Genomic DNA, 27,681 nt, shown 5'->3' with positions numbered 1-27,681 from the left:
CGTGTAACGTTTCTACGGATACGACAGGCTTTGTTTTTGGGATACGAGTATCTCCTTTCCGATGCACAATACCTTATTTACTGCATCCCGCGCCCCACACATTGACAAATTAACAGAAATTGCGTCGCAATGAAATACTATGGGTTCTATGGCCTCTCCTTCTAAATCGAGTAACGTGGCTATGGAAGGGACAGGATTTTCTTTTAGGTAACGACTATCTCCTTTCCGATGCACTATTCCTTCTTTACTGCATCCCTCGCTCCCTCACATATACGAATTAACACAGAAATTGCATAACTATGAAATACTATGGGTTCAATCACATCTCCTTCTAAATCGAGTAACGTTTCTATGGAAACTATCGGATTATCTTTTGGGAAACGAGTATCTGCTTTCCGATGCACTATTCCTTCTGTACTGCATCCCTCGCTCAGTCACATTGACGAATTAACACAGATATTGCGTTGCTATGAAATACTATGGGTTCTATGGCATCTCCTTCTAAATCGCGTAACGTTTATATGCTAACGACAGGATTTTCTTTTGGGATACGAATATCTCCTTTCCGATGCACTATTAGGTCTTTACTGCATCACTAGCACCCTCACATCGACGAAAGTGTTCGCTATGAAAAACTATGGGTTCTATGACTTCTCCTTCTAAATCGAGTAACGTTTCTATACAAAGGACATGCTTTTCTTTTGGCATACGAGTATCTTTTTTCCAATACACTATTCCTTCACTACTGCATCCCTCGCTCCCTCACATTGACGAATTAACAAAGAGATTGCGTCGCTATGAAGTACTATTGCACCTATTACTTCTCCTTCTAAATCGTGTAACGTTTCTATGGAAACGACAGGATTTTCTTTTGGGATACCAGTATCTCTTTTCCCGATGCACTATTCCTTCTTACAACATCCCTCGCTCTCTTACATTGACGAATTATCACAGAAATTGCGTCGCTAAGTAATACTATGGGTTCTAAGACATCTCTTTCTAAATCGAGTAACTTGTCTATATAAAGGACAGGATTTTCTTTTGGGATTCGACTATCCCCTTTCCGATGCACTATTCCTTCTTCACTGCATCCCTCGCTCCCTCACATTGGCGAATTAACACAGAAATTGCGTCGCTATGAGCTACTATGGATTCTATCACATCTCCTGCTAAATCGAGTAACGTTTCTATGGAAACGAAAGGATTTAGTTTTGAGATACGAGTATCTCCTTTCCGATGCACAATTCCTTCTTTACTGCATCCCGCGCCCCACTCATTGACAAATTAACAGATATTGCGTCGCTATGAGCTCCTATGGATTCTATCACATCTCCTGCTAAATCGAGTAACGTTTCTATGGAAACGAAAGGATTCACTTTTGAGATGCGAGTGTCTCCTTTCCGATGCACAATTCCTTCTTTACTGCATCCCGCGCCCCACACATTAACAAATTGACAGATATTACGTCGCTATGAAATACTATGGGTTCTACCGCATCTCCTTCTAAATCGAGTAACGTTTCTATGGAAACGAAAGGATTTTCTTTAGAGATACGAGTATCTCCTTTCCGATGCCCTATTCCTTCTTTACTGCATCCCTCGCTCCCTCACACTGACGAATTAACACAGAAATTGCATAACTATGAAATACTATGGGTTCAATCACATCTCCTTCTAAATCGAGTAACGTTTCTATGGAAACTACCGGATTATCTTTTGGGAAACGAGTATCTGCTTTCCGATGCACTATTCCTTCTGTACTGCATCCCTCGCTCAGTCACATTGACGAATTAACACAGATATTGCGTTGCTATGAAATACTATGGGTTCTATGGCATCTCCTTCTAAATCGCGTAACGTTTATATGCTAACGACAGGATTTTCTTTTGGGATACGAATATCTCCTTTCCGATGCACTATTAGGTCTTTACTGCATCACTCGCACCCTCACATCGACGAAAGTGTTCGCTATGAAACACTATGGGTTCTATGACTTCTCCTTCTAAATCGAGTAACGTTTCTATACAAAGGACATGCTTTTCTTTTGGCATACGAGTATCTTTTTTCCAATACACTATTCCTTCACTACTGCATCCCTCGCTCCCTCACATTGACGAATTAACAAAGAGATTGCGTCGCTATGAAGTACTATTGCACCTATTACTTCTCCTTCTAAATCGTGTAACGTTTCTATGGAAACGACAGGATTTTCTTTTGGGATACCAGTATCTCTTTTCCCGATGCACTATCCCTTCTTACAACATCCCTCGCTCTCTCACATTGACGAATTATCACAGAAATTGCGTCGCTAAGTAATACTATGGGTTCTAAGACTTCTCTTTCTAAATCGAGTAACTTGTCTATATAAAGGACAGGATTTTCTTTTGGGATTCGACTATCCCCTTTCCGATGCACTATTCCTTCTTCACTGCATCCCTCGCTCCCTCACCTTGGCGAATTAACACAGAAATTGCGTCGCTATGAGCTACTATGGATTCTATCACATCTCCTGCTAAATCGAGTAACGTTTCTATGGAAACGAAAGGATTTAGTTTTGAGATACGAGTATCTCCTTTCCGATGCACAATTCCTTCTTTACTGCATCCCGCGCCCCACTCATTGACAAATTAACAGATATTGCGTCGCTATGAGCTACTATGGATTCTATCACATCTCCTGCTAAATCGAGTAACGTTTCTATGGAAACGAAAGGATTTACTTTTGAGATGCGAGTGTCTCCTTTCCGATGCACAATTCCTTCTTTACTGCATCCCGCGCCCCACACATTAACAAATTGACAGATATTACGTCGCTATGAAATACTATGGGTTCTACCGCATCTCCTTACAAATCGAGTAACGTTTCTATGGAAACGAAAGGATTTTCTTTAGAGATACGAGTATCTCCTATCCGATGCCCTATTCCTTCTTTACTGCATCCCTCGCTCCCTCACATTGACGTATTAACACAGAAATTGCGTCGCTATGGAATACTATGGATTCTATCACATCTCCTTCTAAATCGAATAACGTTTCAACGGAAACGGCAGGATTTTCTTTTGGGATACGACCATCTCCGTTCCGATGTATTATTCCTTTTTTACTGCATCCCTCGCTTCCACACAATGACGAATTAACACAAAAATTGCGTTGCTATGAAATACTATGGGTTCTATGACATTCCTTTCCAAGTCGATTAACGTTTTTATGTAAAAGACAGGAATTTCTTTTGGGAAACGTCTATCTCCTTTCCGATGCATCATTCCTTCTTCACTGCATCCCTCGCTCCCACACATTGACGAATTAACAGAGAAATTGCGTCGCTATGTAATACTATGGGTTCTATGGCTTCTCCTTCTAAATCGAGTAACGTGTCTATGGAAAGGACAGGATTTTCACTTTGGGGTACGACTATCTCCTTTCCGATGCACTATTCCTTCTTTACTGAATCCCTCGCTCCCTCACATTGACGAATTAACACAGAAATAGCGTCGCTATGAAATACTATGGGTTCTACCACATCTCCTTCTAAATCGAGTAAGGTTTCTATGGAAACGATAGGATTTTCTTTTGGGATACGACCATCTCCGTTCCGATGTATTATTCCTTTTTTACTGCATCCCTCGCTTCCACACAATGACGAATTAACACAAAAATTGCGTTGCTATGAAATACTATGGGTTCTATGACATTCCTTTCCAAGTCGATTAACGTTTTTATGTAAAAGACAGGAATTTCTTTTGGGAAACGTCTATCTCCTTTCCGATGCATCATTCCTTCTTCACTGCATCTCTCGCTCCCTCACACTGACGAATTAACACAGAAATTGAGTCGCTATGAAATACTATGGGTTGTATGACATCTCTTTCTAAATCGAGTAACATTTCTATGGAACGAGAGGATATACTTTTGAGATACGAGTATCTCCTTTCCGATGCCCTATTCCTCCTTTACTGCATCCCTCGCGCCCTCACACTGACGAATTAACTCAGAAATTGCGTCGCTATGAAATACTATGGGTTCTATGACATCTCCTTCTAAATCGAGTAACGTTTCAATGGAAACGATAGGATTTTCTTTTGGGATATGAGTATCTCCTTTCCGATGCACTAGTCCTTCTTTACTGCATTCCTCGCTTCCTTACATTGACGAATTAACACAGTAATTGCGCCGCTATGAAATACTATGGGTTGTATGACTTCTCCTTCTAAATCGAGTAACGTTTCTATGGAAACGACAGAATTTTCCATTGGGTTACGAGTATCTCCTTTCCGATGCAACATTACTTCATTACTGCATCCCTCGCTCCCTCACACTGACGAATTAACACAGAAATTGCGTCGCTATGATAAACTATGTGTTCTATGACATCTCCTTCTAAATCGAATAACGTTCCATTGGAAACGACAGGATTTTCTTCTGGGATACGACTATCTCCATTCCGATGCACTATTCCTTCTTTACTGCATCCCCCACTCCCTCACAGTGACGAATTAACGCAGAAATTGCGTTGCTATGAAATACTATGGGTTCCATGGCATTTCTTTCCAACTCGAGTAACGTTTATATGTAAACGACAGGAATTTCTTTTGGAATACGTCTATCTCCATTCCGATGCACCATTCCTTCTTTACTGCAACCCTCGCTCCCACACATTGACGAATTAACACAGAAATTCCGTCGCTATGAAATACTATTTTTTCTATGACTTCTCCTTCTAAATAGAGTAACGTCTCTATTGAAACCACAGGATCTTCTTTTGGGATACGAGTATCTCCTTTCCGATGCTCTACTCCTTCTTTACTGCATCCTTCGCTCCATCACATTGACGAATTAACACAGAAATTGCGTCGCTATGAAATACTATGGGTACTATGACTTCTCCTTCTAGATCGAGTAATGTTTCTATGGAAACGACAGGATTATCTTTTGGGATACGGCCATCTCCTTTCCGATGCACTATTCCCTCTTTACTACATGCCTCGCTCCCTCACATTGACGAATTAACACAGAAATTGCGTCGCTATGAAATACTATGTGTTCAATGGCCTCTCCTTCTAATTCGTGTAACGTTTCAATGGAAAGACAGGATTCTCTTTTGGGATGCGACTATCTCCTTTCCGATGCACTATTCCTTCTTTATTGCATCCCTCGCTCACTCACATTGACGAGTTAACACAGAAATTGCGTCGCTATGAAAAACTGTGGGTTCTATGGCTACTCCTTCTAAATCGAGTAACGTTTCTATGGAAACGACAGGATTTTCTTTAGGGAGACGAGTATCTCCTTTCCGATACACTATTTCTTCTTTACTGCATCCCTCGCTACCTCACATTGACGAATTTACACAGAAATTGCGTTGCTATGAAAAACTATGATTTCTATGACTTCTCCTTCTAAATCGAGTAATGTTTCTATGGAAACGATAGGATTTCGTTTTGGGATACGAGTATATCCTTTCAGATGCACTATTCCTTCTTTACTGCATCCCCCGCCCCTCGAATTGACGAATTAACACAGGAATTGCGTCGCTATGAAATACTATGGGTTCTATGACATCCTCTTCTAAATCGTGTTACGTATCTATATAAACGATATGATTTTCTTTTGGGATACGAGTATCTCCTTTCCGATGCACTATTCCTTCTTTACTGCATCCCTCGCTAACTCACATTGAAGAATTAACACAGAAATTGCTACGCTATGAAATACTATGGGTTCTATGACTCCTCCTTCTAAGTCGAGTAACATTTCTATGGAAACGACACCATTTCCTTTTTGGATACGAGTATCTCCTTTCCGATGCACTATTCCATTTTCAATGCATCCCTCGCTCCCTCACATTGACGAATTAACACAGAAGTTGCGTCGCTATGAAATTCTATTGGTTTTATGACTTCTCCTTCTAAATCGAGAAACGTTTTTATGGAAACTGCAGGATTTTCTTTTGGGATACGACTATCTCCCTTCCAATGCAATAATCTTTCCTTACGGCATCCCTCGCTCCCTCATTTTGACGAATTAACACAGAAATTGATCGCTCTGAAATACTTTGGGTTCTATGACTACTCCTTCTAAATCGAGCGACGTTTCTACGGAAAGGAAAGGATTTTCTTTTGGCATACGAGGATCTCCTTTCCAATGCACTATTCCTTCCCTACTGCTTCCCTCGCTCCATCACGTTGACAAATTAACACAGAAATTACGTCGCTATGGAATACTATCGGTTCTACGACTTCTCCTTATTAATCGAGTAACGTTTCTATGGAAACGACAAGATTTTCTTTTGGGATACGAATATCTCCTTTAGGATGCACTATTGCTTCTTTACTGCATCCCTTGCTCCTTCACATTGACGAATTAACACAGAAATTGCTTCGCTATGAAATTCTATGGGTTCTATGTTTTCTCCTTCTAAATCGAGTAATGTTTCTATGGAGACGACAGGATTTCCTTTTGGGATACGAGTATATTCTTTCTGATGCATTATTCCTTCTTTACTGCATCCCTCGCTCCCTCACATTGACAAAATAACACAGATATTGCGGCGCTATGTAATAGTATGGGTTCTATGACTTCACCTTCTAAATCGAATAACGTTTCTATGGAAACGACAGGATTTTCTTTTTCATATGAGTATTTCCTTTCCGATGCACTATTCCCTCTATACTGCATCCTTCGCTCCATCACACTGGCGAATTAACACAGAATTTGCGTTGCTATGAAATACTATGGGTTCTATGACATCTCCTTCTAAATCGAGTAACGTCTCTATTGAAACCACAGGATTTTCTTTTGGGATATGTGTATCTCCTTTCCGATGCTCTACTCCTTCTTTACTGCATCCCTCGCTCCATCACATTGACGAATTAACACAGAAATTGCGTCGCTATGAAATACTATGGGTTCTATAACTTCTCCTTCTAAATCGAGTAATGTTTCTATGGAAACGACAGGATTATCTTTCTGGACACGGCCATCTTCTTTCCGATGCACTATTCCTTCTTTACTGCATCCCTCGCTCCATCACATTGACGAACTAACACAGATATTCCACCGCTATGAAATAGTATGAGTTCTATGACTTCTCCTTCTAAATCGAGTAACGTTTCTATGGAAATGACTGGATTTTCTTTTGGGATACGACCATCTCCTTTCCGATGCATTATTCCTTTTTTACTGCATCCCTCGCTCCCTCACATGGACGAATTAACACAGAAATTGCGTCGCTATGAAATAGTATGAGTTCTATGACTTCTCCTTGTAATTTTTCCTCCTATCTACGTAATTCTGTATAATTCTACGTGATTATGTAGCTCTCAATTCGTTCGAGCAATCAATCATTCATGATAGGAAATACAGTCATAGCTCAGTCACTCAAAATGATTCTGAAATTTTACTTGTTAGAATGAAATCAGGCGATGATTCTTCTTCTCTGCAGGCTCGTGCTTTGCGGCAGTCTGCTAATCTGCACAAATAAAATGCCTCGTAATTTTGGGAGCGTTGTATAATCAGTCGGGAAACCTCAGATCAAGCGGATATTTGGCTTTGATGAAGTTTAACCTTCCGAAGAAGCAATGGAGCTCTTGGATTATTAAGTGCAGGTTCGTATCCAGTCTGTCGGAAGTCCCTTCTGATTAACAACTACGCAATATATCGATAAATATCATTAATTCTCAAATTTAAAATACACACCATTTACTTGAAGGAGCCATCTATATATATTTCCTTTTAATCGTACAGTTCGTATCAGTTATCTTCTGTGATAAATCTCAATAATCAGATTACAGTTCTAAACCAAGCTCTGGCTAATCGGCACGAAGACAATCTTGGAAGCTCCCTTTCTTTTTTTTTTTTTAACAACCACCAGAGAGAGTACTACAAAGAATACTTATGCGCTCATGGCATAGCTATTGTATGAGCTACTTTTCGCATGGATTCTGCGAGTATGAAGATAGAAAATTTGTAAACGTCATTCAAGGGTAGAATTGTATCAGAATAATTCATCGAATATAAAGAGATATTACAATTGCCCCTCGCAGCGAGCAAAGTTAATGATAATACACTTTGCGAGCTAACAGAAAAAATTTGTTGGGTTGTTTATTCAAAAGAGGAATATTTTGAATTAGTAGAATTTTACTGTAGAGAGTATGGGTAACATGTTAAGACAATAAGTTACGGGAATACCTAAGCTGTAGCTTTTACATGTACCGGGGTATACCCGCATCCCGAGTACATAACCAGGGAAGATGTAGATTGGTGTAATTACGAAAAAGGTCTACCCATTTGGGAACTGGCCTTCACAGGGAAACCCTGGAAAACCCGGAAGAATAGACCCCAGCTCAGGTATTAAAGAAGATAGGAAAGCCTAAATCAAGTAATTTTGAAATATATAGAAGCTCTATAGATTAGAGCGAAGGAAAAGTGCCTCATAGCCAAAAAAAATTTTACAATATTGCTCAAAAAAAAATTTTCAAAATTCTTCTTTCGACGATGTAGCCGGCGATCTCGTTGTGAAGTCGATGGAACAGGAACACTGGGTACGGAGACCGGGTAGGCGACGTACAGCGTTTGGTGGAGGCGGCACGGAGGACAGGCGATGGCTTATGGTACAGGATAGAAGCTGGTAACGTGCCGTAGAAACAGGAAGATGATCTCAGGAACAGATGGTCAGGTACGTGAACATGAAACAGGTTTAAAGTGGAATAAGAAAAGGTTCTGACTGAATAAATCCCTGGAAGTGAGTGGATTAAGGCAACGAAGTCCATATTTCATCGTTGAACTCAAAATCGGAGTGGATCCCTACATTCTTCCATCTGTACTAGACTGGAACATCCATCAGTCCTGACAATCGCGAATTTTTTTTGTAGTCCTCAATACCAAAGTTGTTTTGCATTACAACTGCTGATTGTCCAAAACATTGCCAAATAGACTGTGGGCATTTAAATTTTGTTGTAGCTCATATCGAATGTATTCCTCTCAAAAAAAATTTTTTTTTTCTAATCTTCGTTTTGTTATAGTGCAGGTGGAAGTAGAGCATTGGATCTGTCCGAGGTTTGCTTTCAATTACAAAATTATGGATAAAATTTAAGTTTACACCTGATGAAAAATTTTAAACATAGGCATATGACACTGACTCTGCAAAAGGAATAATTTGAAAAATTTTCATTATTCTTATAATTAATTGATTTATAGATCCACTTGCAAATAAATATCATTAATGATGACGTATGTTCATTTAACAAATCATCCAATCGCAGAATCTTCTTCATCCTCTCATGAACATTTATGGAAATATATTTCAACAATTATGTCCATAATATGAAACACACAAACTGCTATTCTTAAAATGTTAATTAAAATTCTTAAATTAATTCTCCTGGTAAAGAAGGCATAATGATAAATCTAAAAATTGTAATAATTTTCTCTCGCGCAACCAGAGAGTTTGTTTTCTTTCTCGAACAGCGCACATCATACTCACAGCGTATTTACCTACATATCCCACACTGTTCAAGTTTCACACGCAATTCTCACATAAGTGCCGTGTCTTGAGGAAATGTAGATGCACTTTCATTGTATATCACTGTGGCTTCTGCTCATTGTCCACACTTACAAACACTAGTAATTAACAAATTCTTTTACCTATCTTAAAATTTTTGTGCTAAACTATCACAGGAGTAATCTCACTGTCTCTTAACCTATCACAGGAGTAAGCTCACTCTCTCTTAACCCATCACAGGAGCAATCTCACTGTCTCTTAACCTATCACAGGAGCAATCTCACTGTCTCTTAACCTATCGCAGGAGTAATCTCATTGTCTCTTAACCTATCACAGGAGCAATCTCACTGTCTCTTAACCTCTAGACAACATAAACTTCTTGATATTTATATACACATTCGACTCATAGTCAAATTCCACTCTAAATTCTTCTCCATATTTGGTATCACAGATCTACGATCCTTCACTAAATTTCTTAATATCATTATGCGGGAATAATCCCTTTATCCTTTTCGATTCGGGATATGCCAACAAGTATGATCCAGGATTTGGTATATTTACAATAACATATGGTCCGGTATAAATAAGATTCCATTTCTTTATGTTCTTCATCAGTGTCGAGGAATGGATGTGTCGCCTCAATAAAACCTTTTCTCCAAGATGAAACATCTGAATCCGGTGAATCCGTTTTTCATATGTCAATTTCCGTTGTATTGCCTTTTTAGTTAAATTGACAAGTGCGAGTCGAATCTTTTCTTCCCATTTTAAATTCTGGTCTTCATACTTTTCGTCCGTTGCCTCCAGGTTTTGGAACGACTAAGAGCGGAGAACAATATGGACTAGTTGATGGTTCAGTCAAGTTCCATTCTAACATTCTATTTATCTCCCTTTGAACAGATTGTTTTAAACGCCAGGGGATCGGGTAGTGCGTGTAACAGTAAGTCTGATGTGGCTTCACTTGTAGGTGACAAATATACCCTTTAATAATTCCTGGTTTCTCATCAAAAATCTCTTCATATGCCTCTAACAAATAATGAAGCTGCTGCCTTTGTTCTCCGGTAAGCTGATTTGATTCACTAGCTTTTATCATTGTTGTTTGGTTAAAGTCCTCCTGTTGTATCAAATCCTTTGAAAGGTCCGTCCAACGACCGTTTGTAGTGTCAATTAATTGAATTATGGCACCGCGACAATATTTCTCATGCACCGTTTCCTTTCTATTTAAATCCAGTGCTATCTCTTCTCCATTTAATCTAAATTTAACTATTCCTTCCAAAAAATCTATCTGACAATCATACTCCTGCATACTCCCAATACCAAGAATACAGTCCACTAATAACTTCTCCACTACAAGGAACGTGCATTTTATTGCTACATTTCCCATTTTCATCTCTAATTGTGTTTGTATTTTGACATTGGGAGAGCGTGCTCCAACAGCTCCGATGATTTTGCAGTTCTGTACTGGCAAAATTGGTACCTTCTTCTTCCTAATAATTCTCCGAAAAAGAGCGCCTGAGATGACATTGGCGGAAGCGGCGGTGTCCAATATCACATTCGTTGGAACTTCCTCTATTTCAACACATACTTCCGATACCGGAACACTCGATCTGTCATTATGACACGTTATTAAATCCTTTGTTAACTCTTCAGTCAACAGCTCACCATCATTATATCTTAACATTTGTAATTTTACTGTTTCGCCCCTAACAGATCCCCTGACCGCTCCTCCGGGGCACGATGCGGTCATGTTTAGTTTGACTGATTATTGGTCCGATTGGTATTTATCTCTTCAGCTACTTCAGTGATTATTGGTTGTTGTGGTAAATTCGGTCTATATTGTCTTGCTTGATTCGTGTAATTATTGTTGTTGTTTTGCTGGTGTTGGTAGAACTGTCCTGTGTTGCCATACATTGGATCATATCGATTAAAATTCCTATTGTTCCTAAAATAGCCCCTCGCTGCACCATTACTAAAGTTTCCATTATGGTAATAATTATTATTTGCATTTTGTCCATTTCTAAGTCTCCTCGGAGAGTGTAGTTTGTTATGATTATTGTTACTGCTACCATTACTGCCATTCCCATTCGAGTTGCAGCTCGGATTGGCTTCTATTGCTCTTCTTTGATATGACATTTCTCTTGCCCTTTTATTGTCCTCCTCTATTATATCAATACGGTCAAGCGTAGTCATAAATGAGTCTATATCCTTATCATTTATGTATAACAGCTGATTCCTTATACTGGTGGGTAGTCTGGACTTGAGTATTCTAAGTATATCCGGAAAAGGAATCGGTACATCCCAATACAAAGATTTATTAATGTATTTCTCAAAATATCTCTTTAGAGATCCTCTAGATAACGAGAAAGGCTCAGGATATAATACTTCCTGCCTAAGTCTTTCTTGTATTCCAGCAGACCAATATTTTGCTCGAAAAGCCTGCTCAAATTCTTTGTAACATTTACAAGAAGATGTTTGTTCGGATGCCCACAATGCTCCTGTTCCTTGTATATATCCAGATACAAAACTAATCTTTTGCCATTCTGTCCAAGATCGTGGAAATAGACCATTGAAACTTCGAATAAAGACTACAGGATGAACATTCTTTTTGTCGGGGTTAAAGATTTGAAATTGTCTCTGTTTAATCATCTTCTCCTCAACGCTACTACGATTCCAAAAATCGTCCTGTTCGTACTTTTCCCTGTGGCTATCCGTTATATCGAATCTTACTTGTGACGTTCCAGTTCTGTCTACATCGGATCTTGACGTGGACGGAATGTCACGCACAGATTGAGAGTTTTGTTTCCTACTTCTCGCTGTTTCTAAATCCTGCTGCGAGAGATTTAGTGATCTTTCGATATTTTCTTTCCAACGCGAGAATTCTTCGCCAAGTTGTTCTCGAACTTCCTTTAACCCTTTGTTAAAAAAATTATCCTCGGAACTCTCTGAAATTGACTGTAAAGCTACTTTCACAGTTTCTTCTATCGTTTCCGAAGGAGAATTTTGCCGCTCTAATATCATTTCTGAAAACTTTCCCGCAAGTACATTCATTCTATGTTCCACTGTCTCCTGTTTTTCCTTCACTTCGTCAAATTGCTTCTTTAGATTATCTTGGGATTCTGTTATTTCTGGTAGTATAGCTACGGAACACTGTATGTCCTTTTGAGCTTGTATTACTTGAGGAAACAGTTCTACTTGTTTTTGTATCGTGTCAATTTTGACGGATACATATTCGGTTAGTTCCGCTTTTAATTTACTATTGTTTTCTTGGCATTGTTGGCGGACCTGCTCAATTCGAGCAATAAGATTCTGTTCGGTCCTTTCTGCCTGTTCCTTTATTTCCTGTGTCTGGGTATTTAATCTCTGATCTAATTCGGTAAAGGTTGCTCTTAACTGATTTTGTAATTCTGTTTGATTTTCGGCTAGTTGATTTTTGAATTCATTTTGTATAACGGATAAGTCTCGTTTCATCTCCGCTTGGCCTTCGGCTAATAGAGACAACTGTTGCATAATAACAACTAATGTGTCAACAACAGTCTGATCAGCTGTTGTATGAATGTCTTCTGAACCAGCGGGATTATTTATATTGCTACCGCTAGCCACAACAGTCTCAGAATTACTATCCGTGGCCTCTGCTTCTGTGCAAACAGCTGAAGGCTGTTGCACGTCTCGTTGCTGATTCAATGACATTTTAAATGCCGCTCTAGTCAATACCATTAAATAACTGTCAATATCAGGTTCCAGTCACTAAATACAGTTTCAAATTTACTGTCGTAGACACACTTAACTTTCAAATTACTTCACAGATGGTATAAAGTTCACTGCTCAGATACGAAAATCATACAATATACAGTTCTACAATCTAACTACTATCTGGAAAAAAGTTCTTTCTAAATTGATTTCAAACTATTTTCACTACAGGATAAAAAAATTAGATTTCTCTGGCCTTGTTCTGTAGTCTCGGTGTTGTCCAATAGTTGAAATCGTTTCTTGGTATCAGCAATCTTTTACTATGGGCACCGAATCTCTCTTCAGTTTAGTTACCTCTCGTTCTCGTGGGTTTTCATGAAACAAAAAATACATATATTATATAACAATCCAAGAGAGTCCTGTCACACTGGCGCCACTGTAATTTTTTCTCCTCCTATCTTTTCTACGTAATTCTGTATAATTCTACGTGATTATGTAGCTCTCAATTCGTTCGAGCAATCAATCATTCATGATAGGAAATACAGTCATAGCTCAGTCACTCAAAATGATTCTGAAATTTTACTTGTTAGAATGAAATCAGGCGATGATTCTTCTTCTCTGCAGGCTCGTGCTTTGCGGCAGTCTGCTAATCTGCACAAATAAAATGCCTCGTAATTTTGGGAGCGTTGTATAATCAGTCGGGAAACCTCAGATCAAGCGGATATTTGGCTTTGATGAAGTTTAACCTTCCGAAGAAGCAATGGAGCTCTTGGATTATTAAGTGCAGGTTCGTATCCAGTCTTTCGGAAGTCCCTTCTGATTAACAACTACGCAATATATCGATAAATATCATTAATTCTCAAATTTAAAATACACACCATTTACTTGAAGGAGCCATCTATATATATTTCCTTTTAATCGTACAGTTCGTATCAGTTATCTTCTGTGATAAATCTCAATAATCAGATTACAGTTCTAAACCAAGCTCTGGCTAATCGGCACGAAGACAATCTTGGAAGCCCCCTTTCTTTTTTTTTTTTAACAACCACCAGAGAGAGTACTACAAAGAATACTTATGCGCTCATGGCATAGCTATTGTATGAGCTACTTTTCGCATGGATTCTGCGAGTATGAAGATAGAAAATTTGTAAACGTCATTCAAGGGTAGAATTGTATCAGAATAATTCATCGAATATAAAGAGATATTACATCCTTCTAAATCGAGTAACGTTTCTATGGAAATGACTGGATTTTCTTTTGGGATACGGCCATCTCCTTTCCGATGCATTATTCCTTTCTTACTGCATCCCCCGCTCCCTCACATTGACGAACTAACACAGAAATTCCGCCGCTATGAGATACTATGCGTTCTACGACTTCTCCTTCTAAATCGAGTAACGATTCTATGGAAACGACAGGATTTTCTTTAGCGAGACGAGTATCTCCTTTCCGATACACTATTCCTTCTTTACTGCATCCCTCGCTATGTCACATTGGCGAATTAACACTGAAATTGCGTTGCTATGAAATACTAGGGATTCTATGACATCTCCTTCTAAATCGAGTAACGTTTCTATGGAAACGGCAGGATTTTCTTTTGGGATTCGAGTATCTCCTTTCCGATGCACTACACCTTCTTAACTGCATCCCTCGCTCCCTCACACTGACGAATTAACACAGAAATTGAGTCGCTGTGAAAAAGTAAGGGATCTGTGACTACTCCCTGTAAATCGAGTAACGTGTCAATGGAAACGACAAGATTTTCTTTTGGGATACGAGTATATTCTTTCCGATGCACTATACTGCATTCCTCGCTCCATCACACTGGCGAATTAACACAGAATTTGGATTGCTATGAAATACTATGGGTTCTATGACATTTCTTCCAACTCCAGTAACGTTTCTATGGAAATGACAGGATTTTCTTATGGGATACGTCTATCTCCTTTCCGATGCACTATTCCTTCTTTACTGCGTTCCTCGCTTCTTCAAATTGACGAATTAACACAGAAATTGCGTTGCTACGATATACTGTGGGTTCTATGACTTCTCCTTCTTAATCCAGTAACGTGTCAACGGAAACTACGGGATTTCCTTTTGCGATACGAGTATCTCCCTTCCCGATGCACTATCACTTCTTTACAACATCCGTCCCTCCCTTACATTGACGAATTAAGACAGAAATTGGGTCGCTATGTAAGCCTATGGGTTCTATGACTTCCCTCCTAAATCGAGTAACGTGTCTAGGAAAGGCTAGGAATTTCTTTTGGTATACAACTATCTCCTATCCGATGCACTATTCCTTCTTTACTGCATCCCTCGCTACCTAACGTTGACGTATTAGCACAGAAATTGCGTCCCTATGAAATACTATGGGATCTATGACATCTACTTCTAAAGCGAGTAACGTTCCTATGGAAACGACAGGATTTTATTTTGGGATACGAGTATCTCCTTTCCGATGCACTATTCCTTCTCTACTGCATCCCTCGATCCGTCACATTGACGAATTAACACAGAAATTGCGGCGCTATGAAATACTATGAGTTCTATGACATCTCCTTGTAAATCGAGTAACGTTTCTATGGAAGCGACAGGATTTTCTTTTGGGATACGACTATCTCCTTAACGTTGCGATATTCCTTCATTACTGCATCCCTCGCTCCCTCACATTAACAAATTAACACAGAAATTGCATCGCTATGAAATACTATGGGGTCTGTGACTTCTCCTTCTAAATCATGTAAGGATTTTATGGTAACGACAGGATTTTCTTTTGGTATACGAGTATCTCCTTTCCGATGCACTATTCCTGTTTTACTGCATCCCTCGCTGCATAACATTGTCGAATTAACACAGAAATTGCGTCGCTATGGAATACTATCTGTTCTATGACTTCTCCAACTTAATCCAGTAACGTTTCTATGGAAACGACAGGATTTTCTTTTGGGATACGAATATCTCCTTTCCGATGCACTAGTCTTTCTTTACTTCATCCCTCGCTACCTAACGTTGACGTATTAACACAGAGATTGCGTTGCTATGAAATACTATTGGTTCTATGACATCTCCTTCTATATCGAGTAACGTTTATATGGAAACGACAGGATTTTTTTTTGGGATACTAGTATCTCCTTTCCGATGCACTATTCCTTCTTTACTGCATCCCTGGCTCCCCCACGCTGACCAATTAACACAGAAATTGCGGCGCTTTGAAATACTATGTGTTCAATGACATCTGCTTCTAAATCGAGTAACGTTTCCATGGAGGCGACAGGATTTTCTTTTGGGATACGTTGGTCTCCGTACCGTTGCACTATTCCATCTTTACTGAATCCCTCGCTCCCTCACTTTGACAAATTGACACAGTAATTGCGTCGCTATGAAGTACTATGGGATCCGTGACTTCTCCTTCTAAATCGAGTAACGTTTCTATGGAAACGAAAGGATTTTTATTTGGTATACGAGTATCCTCTTTGCGATGAACTATTCCTTCACTACTGCATCCCTCGCTTCCTCACATTGCCGAAATGACACAGAAATTGCATCGCTATGAAATACTAAGGGTTCTATGACTTCTCCAACTAAATCGAGTACCGTTTCTATGGAAACGACAGGATTTTGTTTTGGGATACGAGTATCTCCTTTCAGATGAACTATCCCTTCTTTACTGCATCCCTCGCTCCCTCACATTGACGAATTAACACATAGATTGCGTCGCTGTGAAAAACTATGGGTTCTATGACTTCTCCTTCTAAATCGAGTTACGTTTCTATGGAAACGACAAGATTTTCTTTTGGGATACGAGTGCCTCCTTTCCGATGGACGATTCCTTCTTTACTGCATCCCTCGCCACCTCACATTGACAAATTAACACAGAAATTGCGTCGCTATGAAATACTATGGGATCTGTGACTTCTCATTCTAAATCGAGTAACGTTTATATGGAAGCGACAGGATTTTCTTTTGGCATACGACTATCTCCTTACCGTTGCACTATTCCTTCTTTAACGCATCCCTCGCTCCCTCACAATTGAAAATGTAACACAGAAATTACGTCGATAGGAAATACTATGGGATCTGTGCCTTCTCCTTCTAAATCGAGTAACGTCTCTATGGATACGACAGGATTTTCTTTTGGTATACGAGTATCTCCTTTCCGATGCTCTATTCCTTCTTTACTGCGTTCCTCGCTTCTTCAAATTGACGAATTAACACAGAAATTGCGTTGCTACGATATACTGTGGGTTCTATGACTTCTCCTTCTTAATCGAGTAACGTGTCAATGGAAACTACGGGATTTTCTTTTGCGATACGAGTATCTCCCTTCCCGATGCACTATCACTTCTTTACTGCATCCGTCCCTCCCTTACATTGACGAATTAAGACAGAAATTGGGTCGCTATGAAATACTATGGGTTCTATGACTTCCCTCCTAAATCGAGTAACGTGTCTAGGAAAGGCTAGGAATTTCTTTTGGTATACAACTATCTCCTATCCGATGCACTATTCCTTCTTTACTGCATTCCTCGCTACCTAACGTTGACGTATTAACACAGAAATTGCGTCCCTATGAAATACTATGGGATCTATGACATCTACTTCTAAAGCGAGTAACGTTCCTATGGAAACGACAGGATTTTATTTTGGGATACGAGTATCTCCTTTCCGATGCACTATTCCTTCTCTACTGCTTACCTCGCTCCCTCACATTGACGAATTAACACAGAAATTGCGTCGCTATGAAATACTATGGGTTCTATGACTTCTACTTTTAAATCGAGTAAAGTTTGTATGGAAACGACAGGATTTTCCTTTGGGAAACGAGTATCTCCTTTCCCGATGTACTATTCCTTCTTTACTGCATCAGTCGATCCGTCACATTGACGAATTAACACAGAAATTGCGTTGCTATGAAATACAATGGGTTCTATGACATCTCCTTCTTAATCGAGTAGCGTTTATATGGAATCGACAGGATTTTCTTTTGGGATACGAGTATCTCCTTTCCGATGCACCATTCCTTCCTTATTGCATCCCTGGCTCCCTCACACTGACGAATTAACACAGAAATTGCGGCGCTATGAAATACTATGAGTTCTATGACAACTCCTTGTAAATCGAGTAACGTTTCTATGGAAGCGACAGGATTTTCTTTTGGGATACGACTATCTCCTTAACGTTGCGATATTCCTTCATTACTGCATCCCTCGCTCCCTCACATTAACAAATTAACACAGAAATTGCATCGCTATGAAATACTATGGGGTCTGTGACTTCTCCTTCTAAATCATGTAACGATTTTATGGTAACGACAGGATTTTCTTTTGGTATACGAGTATCTCCTTTCCGATGCACTATTCCTTTTTTACTGCATCCCTCGCTGCATAACTTTGTCGAATTAACACAGAAATTGCGTCGCTATGGAATACTATCTGTTCTATGACTTCTCCAACTTAATCCAGTAACGTTTCTATGGAAACGACAGGATTTTCTTTTGGGATACGAATATCTCCTTTCCGATGCACTAGTCTTTCTTTACTTCATCCCTCGCTACCTAACGTTGACGTATTAACACAGAGATTGCGTTGCTATGAAATACTATTGGTTCTATTACATCTCTTTCTATATCGAGTAACGTTTATATGGAAACGACAGGATTTTTTTTTTGGGATACTAGTATCTCCTTTCCGATGCACTATTCCTTCTTTACTGCATCCCTCGCTTCCTCACATTGACTAATTAACACAGAAATTGCGTCGCTATGGAAAACTAAGGCTTCTATGACTTCTGATTCTAAATCGAGTAACGTTTCTATGGAAACGACAGGTATTTCTTTTGGGATACAAGTGCCTCCTTTCCCGATGCACTATTCCTTTTTTACTGCGTCTCTCGCTGCCTCACATTGACGAATTAACACAGAAATTGCGTCGCTCTGAAATAGTAGGGATCTATGACTTCTCCTTCTAAATCGAGTAACGTTTCTATGGAAAGGACAGGATTATCTTTTGGGATACGAGTGCCTCCTTTCCGATGGACGATTCTTTCTTTACTGCATCCCTCGCTCCCTCACATTGACGAATTAACATAGATATTGCGTCGCTATGAAATACTATGTGCTCTATGACTTCTCCTTCTAAATAGAGTAACGTTTCTATGGAAAGGACAGGGCTTTCTTTTGGGATACGAGTAATTCCATTCCCAAACACTAATCCCTCTCTACTGCAACCCTCGCTCCCTCACATTGACGAATTAACACAGAAGTTGCGTCGCGATGAAATACTATGGGTTCTATGACTTCTCCTTCTAAATCGAGTAACGTGTCTACGGAAAGGACAGTTTTTTCTTTTGGGATACGACTCTGTCCTTTCGGATGCACTATCCTTCTTTACTGCATCCCTCGCTCACTCACATTGACGAATGAACAAAAAAATTGCGTTGCTACGAAATACTGTGGGTACCAAGATTTTCTCTTCTAAGTCGAGAAACGTTTCTATGGAAGCCACAGTATTTTCTTTTGGGATACGACTATCTCCTTACCGATGCTCAATTCCTTCTTTACTGCATCCCTAGCTCCCTCACATTAACAAATTAACACAGGAATTGCGTCGCTATGAAATACTATGTGATCTGTGCCTTCTCCTTCTAAATCGAGTCCCGTTTCTATGGAAACGATAGGATTTTCCTTTGGTACACGAGTATCTCCTTTCCGATGCACTATTCCTTCTTTACTGCATCCCTCGCTTCCTCTCATTGACGAATTAACACAGAAATTGCGTCGCAGTGAAAAACTATGGGTTCTATAACTTCTCCTTCTAAATCGAGTTACGTTTCTATGGAAACGACAAGATTTTCTTTTGGGATACGACTATCTCCTTTCCGATGCACTATTCCTTCTTTACTGCATCCCTCGCACATTCACATTAACGAATTAACACAGAAAATGCGTCACTATGAAATACTATGGGTTCTATGACATCTCCTTCTAAATCGAGTAACGTTTCTATGGAAACAAAAGGATTTTATTTTGGGATACGTCTCTCTCCTTTCGGATGCACTATTCCTTCTTTGCTGCATCCATCGCTAACTCACATTGACGAATTAACAAAGAAATTACGTCGCTATGATATACTGTGGGTACCAAGATTTCCTCTTCTAAGTTGAGAAACGTTTCTATGGAAGCCACAGTATTTTCTTTTGGGATACGACTATCTCCTTACCGATGCTCTATTCCTTCTTTACTGCATCCCTAGCTCCCTCACATTGACACATTAACACAGGAATTGAGTCGCAGTGAAAAACTATGGGTTCTATGACTTCTACTTCTAAATCGAGTAACGTTTCTATGGAAACGACAAGATTTTTCTTTGGGATACGACTATCTGATTACCGTTGCACAATTCCTTCTTTACTGCATCCCTCGCTACCTCACATTCACAAATTAACACAGAAATTGCGTCGCTATGAAATACTATGGGATCTGTGACTTCTCATTTTAAAGAGAGTAACGTTTATATGGAAGCGACAAGATTTTCTTTTGGGATACGACTATCTCCTTACCGTTGCACTATTCCTTCATTAATGCATCCCTCGCTTCCTCACAATTGCAAATTGAACACAGAAATTACGTCGCTATGAAATACTAAGGGATCTGTGTCTTCTCCTTCTAAATCGAGTAACGTTTCTATTGAAACGACGAGATTTTCCTTTGGGATACGCGTATCTCCTTTCCCGATGCACTATTCCTTCTTTACTGCATCACGCGCTCCCTCACATTGACGAATTAACACAGAGGTTGCGTCGCTATGAAATTCCATGGGTTCCATGACTTCTCCTTCTAAATCGAGTAACGTTTCTATGGAAACGACTGGATTTTCTTTTGTGCTACGAGTATCTCGTTTCCCGATGCACTATTCCCTCTTTACTGCATCCCTGGCTCCCTCTTATTGACGAATTAACACAGAAATTGCGTCGCTATGAAATTCTATGGGTTCTATGATTTTTCATTCTAAATCGAGTAACGTGACTATGGAAAGGACAGGATTTTTCTTTTGGGAGACGCCTATCTCCTTTCCGTTGCACTATTCCGTCTTTACTGCATTCCTCGCTCCCTCACATTGTCGAATTAACACAGAAATTGCGTCGCTATGGAGTACTATCACTTCTATGACTTCTCCTTCTTAATCGAGTAACGATTCTATGGAAACGACAGGATTTACTTTTGGTATACGAGTATCTCCTTTCCGAAGCACTATTCCTTCTTTACTGCATCCCTCGCTCCCTCACATTGTCGAATTAATAGTGAAATTTCGTTGCTATGAGATACTATGGGTTCTATGATATCTCCTTTTAAATCGAGAAACGTTCCTATGGTAACGACGGGATTTTCTTTTGGGATACGAGTAACTCCTCTAACGATGCACTATTCTTTCTTTACTGCATCACTTGCACCCTCTTATTGACGAATTAACACAGAAAATGCGTCGCTATGAAATACTATGGGTTCCATTACTTCTCCTTCGTAATCGAGTTACGTGTCTAAGGAAAGGACAGGATCTTCTTTTGGGATACAAGTATCTGCTTTCCGATGCAATATTCCTTTACTACTGCATTTCTAGCTCCCTCACATTGACGAATTATCACATAAGTTGCGTCGCTATGAAATTCCATGGGTTCTATGACATTTCCTTCTAAATCGAGTGACGTTTCTATGTAAACAACAGGATTTTCTTTTGGGATACGAGTATCTCCTTTCCGAAGCACGATTCCTTCTTTACTGCATCCCCCGCTAACTAACATTGAAGAATTAACACAGAAATTTCGTCGGTATGAAGTACTATGGGTTGTATGACTTCTACATCTAAATCGAGTAACGTTTCTATGAAAACGACTGGATTTTCTTTCGGGATACGAGTATCTCCTTTCCCGATGCACTATTCCGTCCTTACTGCATCCCTCGCTCCCTCTTATTGGCGAATTATCACAGAAATTGCGTCGCTATGAAATACTATGGGTTCTATGACTTTTCCTTCTAAATCGAGTAACGTGTGTATGAAAAGGACACGATTATGCTCTGGGATACGCCTATCTCCTTTCCGATGCACTATTCCAACTTTACTGCATCCCTCGCTCCCTCACATTGACGAAATAACACAGAAATATCGTCGCTATGAAATACTATGGGTTCTATGTCCTCTCCTTCAAAATCGAGTAACGTTTCTATGGAAAGGACAGTATACTCTTTTGGGATACGAGTATGTCCTTTCCGATGCACTATTCCTTCTTTACTGCATCACTCGATCCTCACATTGGCGAATTAACACAGTAATTGCGTCGCTATGAAATTCTATGGGTTCTATGACTTCTCCTTCTAAATCGAGTAACGTGTGTATGGAAAGGACAGGATTTTTCTTTTCGGAGACGCCTATCTCCTTTCCGATGCACTATTCCGTCTATACTGCATTCCTCGCTCCATCACATTGTCGAATTAACAGAGAAATTAAGTCGCTATGGAGTACTATCAGTTCTATGACTTCTCCTTCTTAATCGAGTAACGTTTCTAAGGAACGACAGGATTTTCTTTTGGGATACGGATATCTCCTTTCCGATGCACTATACCTTCTCTACTGCATGCCTCGCTACCTGCCATTGACGCATTAACAATGAAATTGCGTCCCTATGAAATATTATGGGTTCTATGACATCTCCTTCTAAATCGAGTAACGTTTGAGTGGAAACGACAGGATTTTCTTTTGGGATACGAGTATCTCCTTTTCGATGCACTATTCCTTCATTACTGCATCCCTCGCTACCTAACATTGACGAATTAACACAGAAATTGCGTCGCTATGAAGTGCTATGTGTTCTAAGACATTTCCTTCTATATCGGGTAACGTATCTACGGAAACGACAGGATTTTCTTTTGGAATACGAGTATCTCCCTTCCGATGCACTAATCCTTTTTTTCTGAATCACTCGCTCCCTCACATTGACGAACTAACACAGAAGTTGCGTCGCTATGAAATACTATGGGTTCTATGACTTCTCCTTCTAAACCGAGTAACGTTTCTATGGAAACTACAGGATTTTCTTTTGGGATACGACCATCTGCCTTCCGATGCATTATTCCTTCTTCACTGCATCCCTCGCTCCCTCACATTGACGAATTAACACATACATTGCGTCATTATGGAATACTATGTGTTATATGACTTCACCTTCTAAATCGAGTAACGTTTCTATGGAAACGACTGGATTTTCTATTGGGATACGAGTATCTCCTATCCCGATGTACTATTCCCTCTTTACTGCATCCCTCGCTCTCTCACATTAATGAAATAACACAGAAATTGATCGCTGTGAAATACTAAGGGTTCTATGACTTCTCCTTCTAAATCGAGTAACGTTTCTATGGAAAGGAAAGGATTTTCTTTTGGGATACGAGTATCTCCTTTCCGATGCACTATTCCTTCTTTACTGCATCCCTCGCCACCTAACGTTGACGTATTAACACTGAAATTGCGTCCCTATGAAATACTATGCGATCTGTGACATCTACTCCTAAATCGAGTAACGTTTCTATGGAAAGGACAGGATTTTCTATTGGGATACGCGTATCTCCTTTCCGATGCACTATTCCTTCATTACTGCATCCCTCGGTCCCTCACATTGACAAATTAACACAGTAAATGCGTCGCTACGAAATACTATGCGATCTTTGACTTCTCCTTCTAAATCGAGGACCGTTTCTATGGAAACGACAGGATTTTATTTTGGGATACGAGTATTTCCTTTCCGATGCAGTATTCCTACATTACTGCATCCCTCGCTCCCTCACCTTGACGAATTAACAAACAAATTAAGTCGCTATGGAGTACTATCAGTTCTATGACTACTCCTTCTTAATCGTGTAACGTTTCTATGGAAACGACAGGATTTTCTTTTGGGATACGAATATCTCCTTTCCGATGCACTATAGCTTCCTTACTGCATACCTCGCTACCTAGCATTGACGTATTAACAAAGAAATTGCGTCCCAATGAAATACTATGGTTTCTATGACATCTCCTTCTAAATCGAGTAACGCTTCTATGGAAACGACAGGATTTTCTTTTGGGATACGAGTATATCCTTTCCGATGCACGTTTCCTTTCTTACTGCATCCCTCGCTACCTAACATTGACCAATTAACACAAAAATTGCGTCGCTATGAAATACTATGTGTTCTATGACTTCTCCTTCTAAAACGAGTAACGTTTCTATGGAAAGGACAGGATTTTCATTTGGGATACGAGTATCTCCTTTCCGATGCACTATTCCTTCTCTACTGCATACCTCGCGCCCTCACATTGACGAATTAGCACAGAAATAGCGTCGCTATGAAGTACTATGGGTTCTATGACTTCTACTTCTAAATCGAGTAACGTTTCTATGGAAAAGACAAGATTTTATTTTGGGATACGTCTATCTCCTTTCCGATGCACGATTCCTTCCTTACTGCATCCCTCGCTACCTAACATTGACGAATTTACTCAGAAATTGCGTCACTATGAAATACTATGGGTTCTATGACATCTCCTTCTAAATCGAGTAACGTTTCTATGGAAACGACAGGATTATCTTTTGGGATACGAGTATTTCCTTTCCGATGCACTCTTCCATTCTCACTGCATCACTCGCTCCCTCACATTGACGAATTAACACAGAAATAGCGTCGCTATGAAATACTATGGGTTCTATGACTTCTACTTCTAAATCGAGCAACGTTTCTATGGAAGCGACAGGATTTTCTTTTGGTATACGAGTACCTCCTCTCCGATGCACTATTCCTTCTTTACTGCATCCCTCGCTTCCTCACTTTCACGAATTAACACAGAAATTGCGTCGCTATGAAGTACTATGGGTTCTATCACTTCTCCAACTAAATCGAGTACCGTTTCTATGGAAACGACAGGATTTCCTTTTGGGATACGAGTATTTCCTTGCCGATGCAGTATTCCTTCTTTACTGCATCCCTCGCTCCCTCACCTTGACGAATGAACACAGATATTGCGTCGCTATGAAATGCTATGGGTTCTATGACTTCTGATTCGAAATCGAGTAACGTTTCTATGGAAAGGACAGGATTTCCTATTGGGATACGAGTATCTCCTTTCCGATGCACTATTCCTTCTTTACTGCATCCCTCGCTCCCTCACATTGACGAATTAATACTCAAATTTCGTTGCTATGAGATACTATGAGTTCTATGATTTGTCCTTCTAAATCGAGAAACGTTCCTATGGTAACGACAGGACTTTCTTTTGGGATACGAGTAACTTCTCTAGCGATGCACTATTCCTTCTTTGCCGGCCGAAGTGGCCGTGCGGTTAAAGGCACTGCAGTCTGGAACCGCAAGACCGCTACGGTCGCAGGTTCGAATCCAGCCTCGGGCATGGATGTTCGTGATGTCCTTAGGTTAGTTAGGTTTAACTAGTTCTAAGTTCTAAGGGACTACTGACCTCAGCAGTTGAGTCCCAAGGTGCTCAGAGCCATTTGAACCATTTTATTCCTTCTTTACTGCATCCCTCTCTACCTCTTATTGACGAATTAACACAGAAAATGCGTCGCTATGAAATACTATTGGTTCTATTACTTCTCCTTCGTAATCGAGTTACGTGTCTAAGGAAAGGACAGGGTCTTCTTTTGGGATACGAGTATCACCATTCCGACGCAATATTCCTTTATTACACCATTTCTAGCTCCCTCACATTGACGAATTGACACAGAAGTTGCGTCGCTATGAAATTCCATGGGTTCTATGACATTTCCTTCCAAATCGAGTAACGTTTCTATGGAAGCGATAGATTTTCTTTTAGGATACGACTATCACCCTTCCGATGCATTATTCCTTCTTTACTGCATCCCTCGCTCCCTCACATTGACGAATGAACACAGAAATTGCGTCGCTGTTGGATACTATGGGTTGTATAACTTCTCCTTCTAAATCGAGTAACGTTTCTATGGAAACGACTGGATTTTCTATTGGGATACGAGTACCTCCTTTCCCGATGCACTATTCCCTCTTTACTACATCCCTCGCTCCCTCTTATTGACGAATTAACACAGAAATTGCGTCGCTATGAAATACTATGGGTGCAATGACTTCTCCTTCTAAATGGAGTAACGTGTCTATTGAAACGACTGGATGTTCTATTTGGATACGAGTTTAACCTTTCCCGATGCACTATTCCCTCATTACAGCATCCCTCGCTCTCTCACATTGATGAATTAACACAGAAATTGATCGCTATTAAAGGCTAAGGGTTCTATGACTTCAACTTCTAAATCGAGTAACGTTACTATGGAAAGAAAAGGATTTTCTTTTGGATACGAATATCTAATTTCCGATGCACTATTTCCTCTTTACTGCATCCCTCGCTACCTAACATTGACGAATTAACACAGAAATTTCGTCGGTATGATATACTATGGGATCTATGACTTCTACTTCTAAATCGAGTAACGTTTCTATGGAAACGACTGGATTTTCTTTTGGGATACGAGTATCTCCTTTCCCGATGCACTATTCCGTCTTTACTGCATCCCTCGCTCCCTCTTATTGGCGAATTAACACAGAAATTGCGTCGCTATGAAATACTATGGGTTCTATGACTTTTCCTTCTAAATCAAGTAACGTGTGTATGAAAAGGACACGATTATGCTCTGGGATACGCCTATCTCCTTTCCGATGCACTATTCCAACTTTACTGCATCCCTCGCTCCCTCACATTTACGAATTAACACAGAAATAGCGTCGCTATGAAATACTATGTGTTCTATGACCTCTCCTTCAAAATCGAGTAAGGTTTATATGGAATCGACAGGATTTTCTTTCGGGATACGAGTATCCCCTTCCCGATGCACTATTCCTTCCTAACTGCACCCCTGGCTTCCTCACACTGACGAATTAACACAGAAATTGCAGCGCTATGAAATACTATGTGTTCTATGACATTTCCTTCTAAATCGAGTAACGTTTCAATGGAAGCGACAGGATTTTCTTTTGGGGTACGACTATCTCCTTATCGTTGCTCTATTCCTTCTTTAATGCATCCCTCGCTCAATCACATTGACAAATTAACACAGTAACTGCTTCGCAATGAAATACTATGGGGTCTGTGACTTCTCCTTCTATATCGAGTAACGTTTCTATGGAAACGACAGGATTTTCTTTTGGAATACGAGTACCTCCTTTCCGATGCACTATTCCTTCTTTACTGTTTCCCTCGCTCTCTCACAATCACGATTTAACACAGATATTGCGTCGCTAACAAATACTTTGTGTTTTATGACTTCTCCTTCTAAATCGAGGAACGTTTCTATGGAAACGACAGGATTTTCTTTTGGGATACGAGTATCTCCTTTCCGAAGCACTATTCCTTCTTTACTGCATCCCTCGCTCTGACGAATTATCACAGAGATTGCGTTGCTATGAAATACTATGGGTTCTATGACATCT

The sequence above is a fragment of the Schistocerca americana genome, unplaced genomic scaffold, assembly GCF_021461395.2.
Source record: "Schistocerca americana isolate TAMUIC-IGC-003095 unplaced genomic scaffold, iqSchAmer2.1 HiC_scaffold_14, whole genome shotgun sequence".
Classification (NCBI taxonomy): domain Eukaryota; kingdom Metazoa; phylum Arthropoda; class Insecta; order Orthoptera; family Acrididae; genus Schistocerca; species Schistocerca americana.
The sequence above is the reverse complement of the archived record's forward strand: the minus strand, read 5'-3'. Positions refer to the sequence as shown.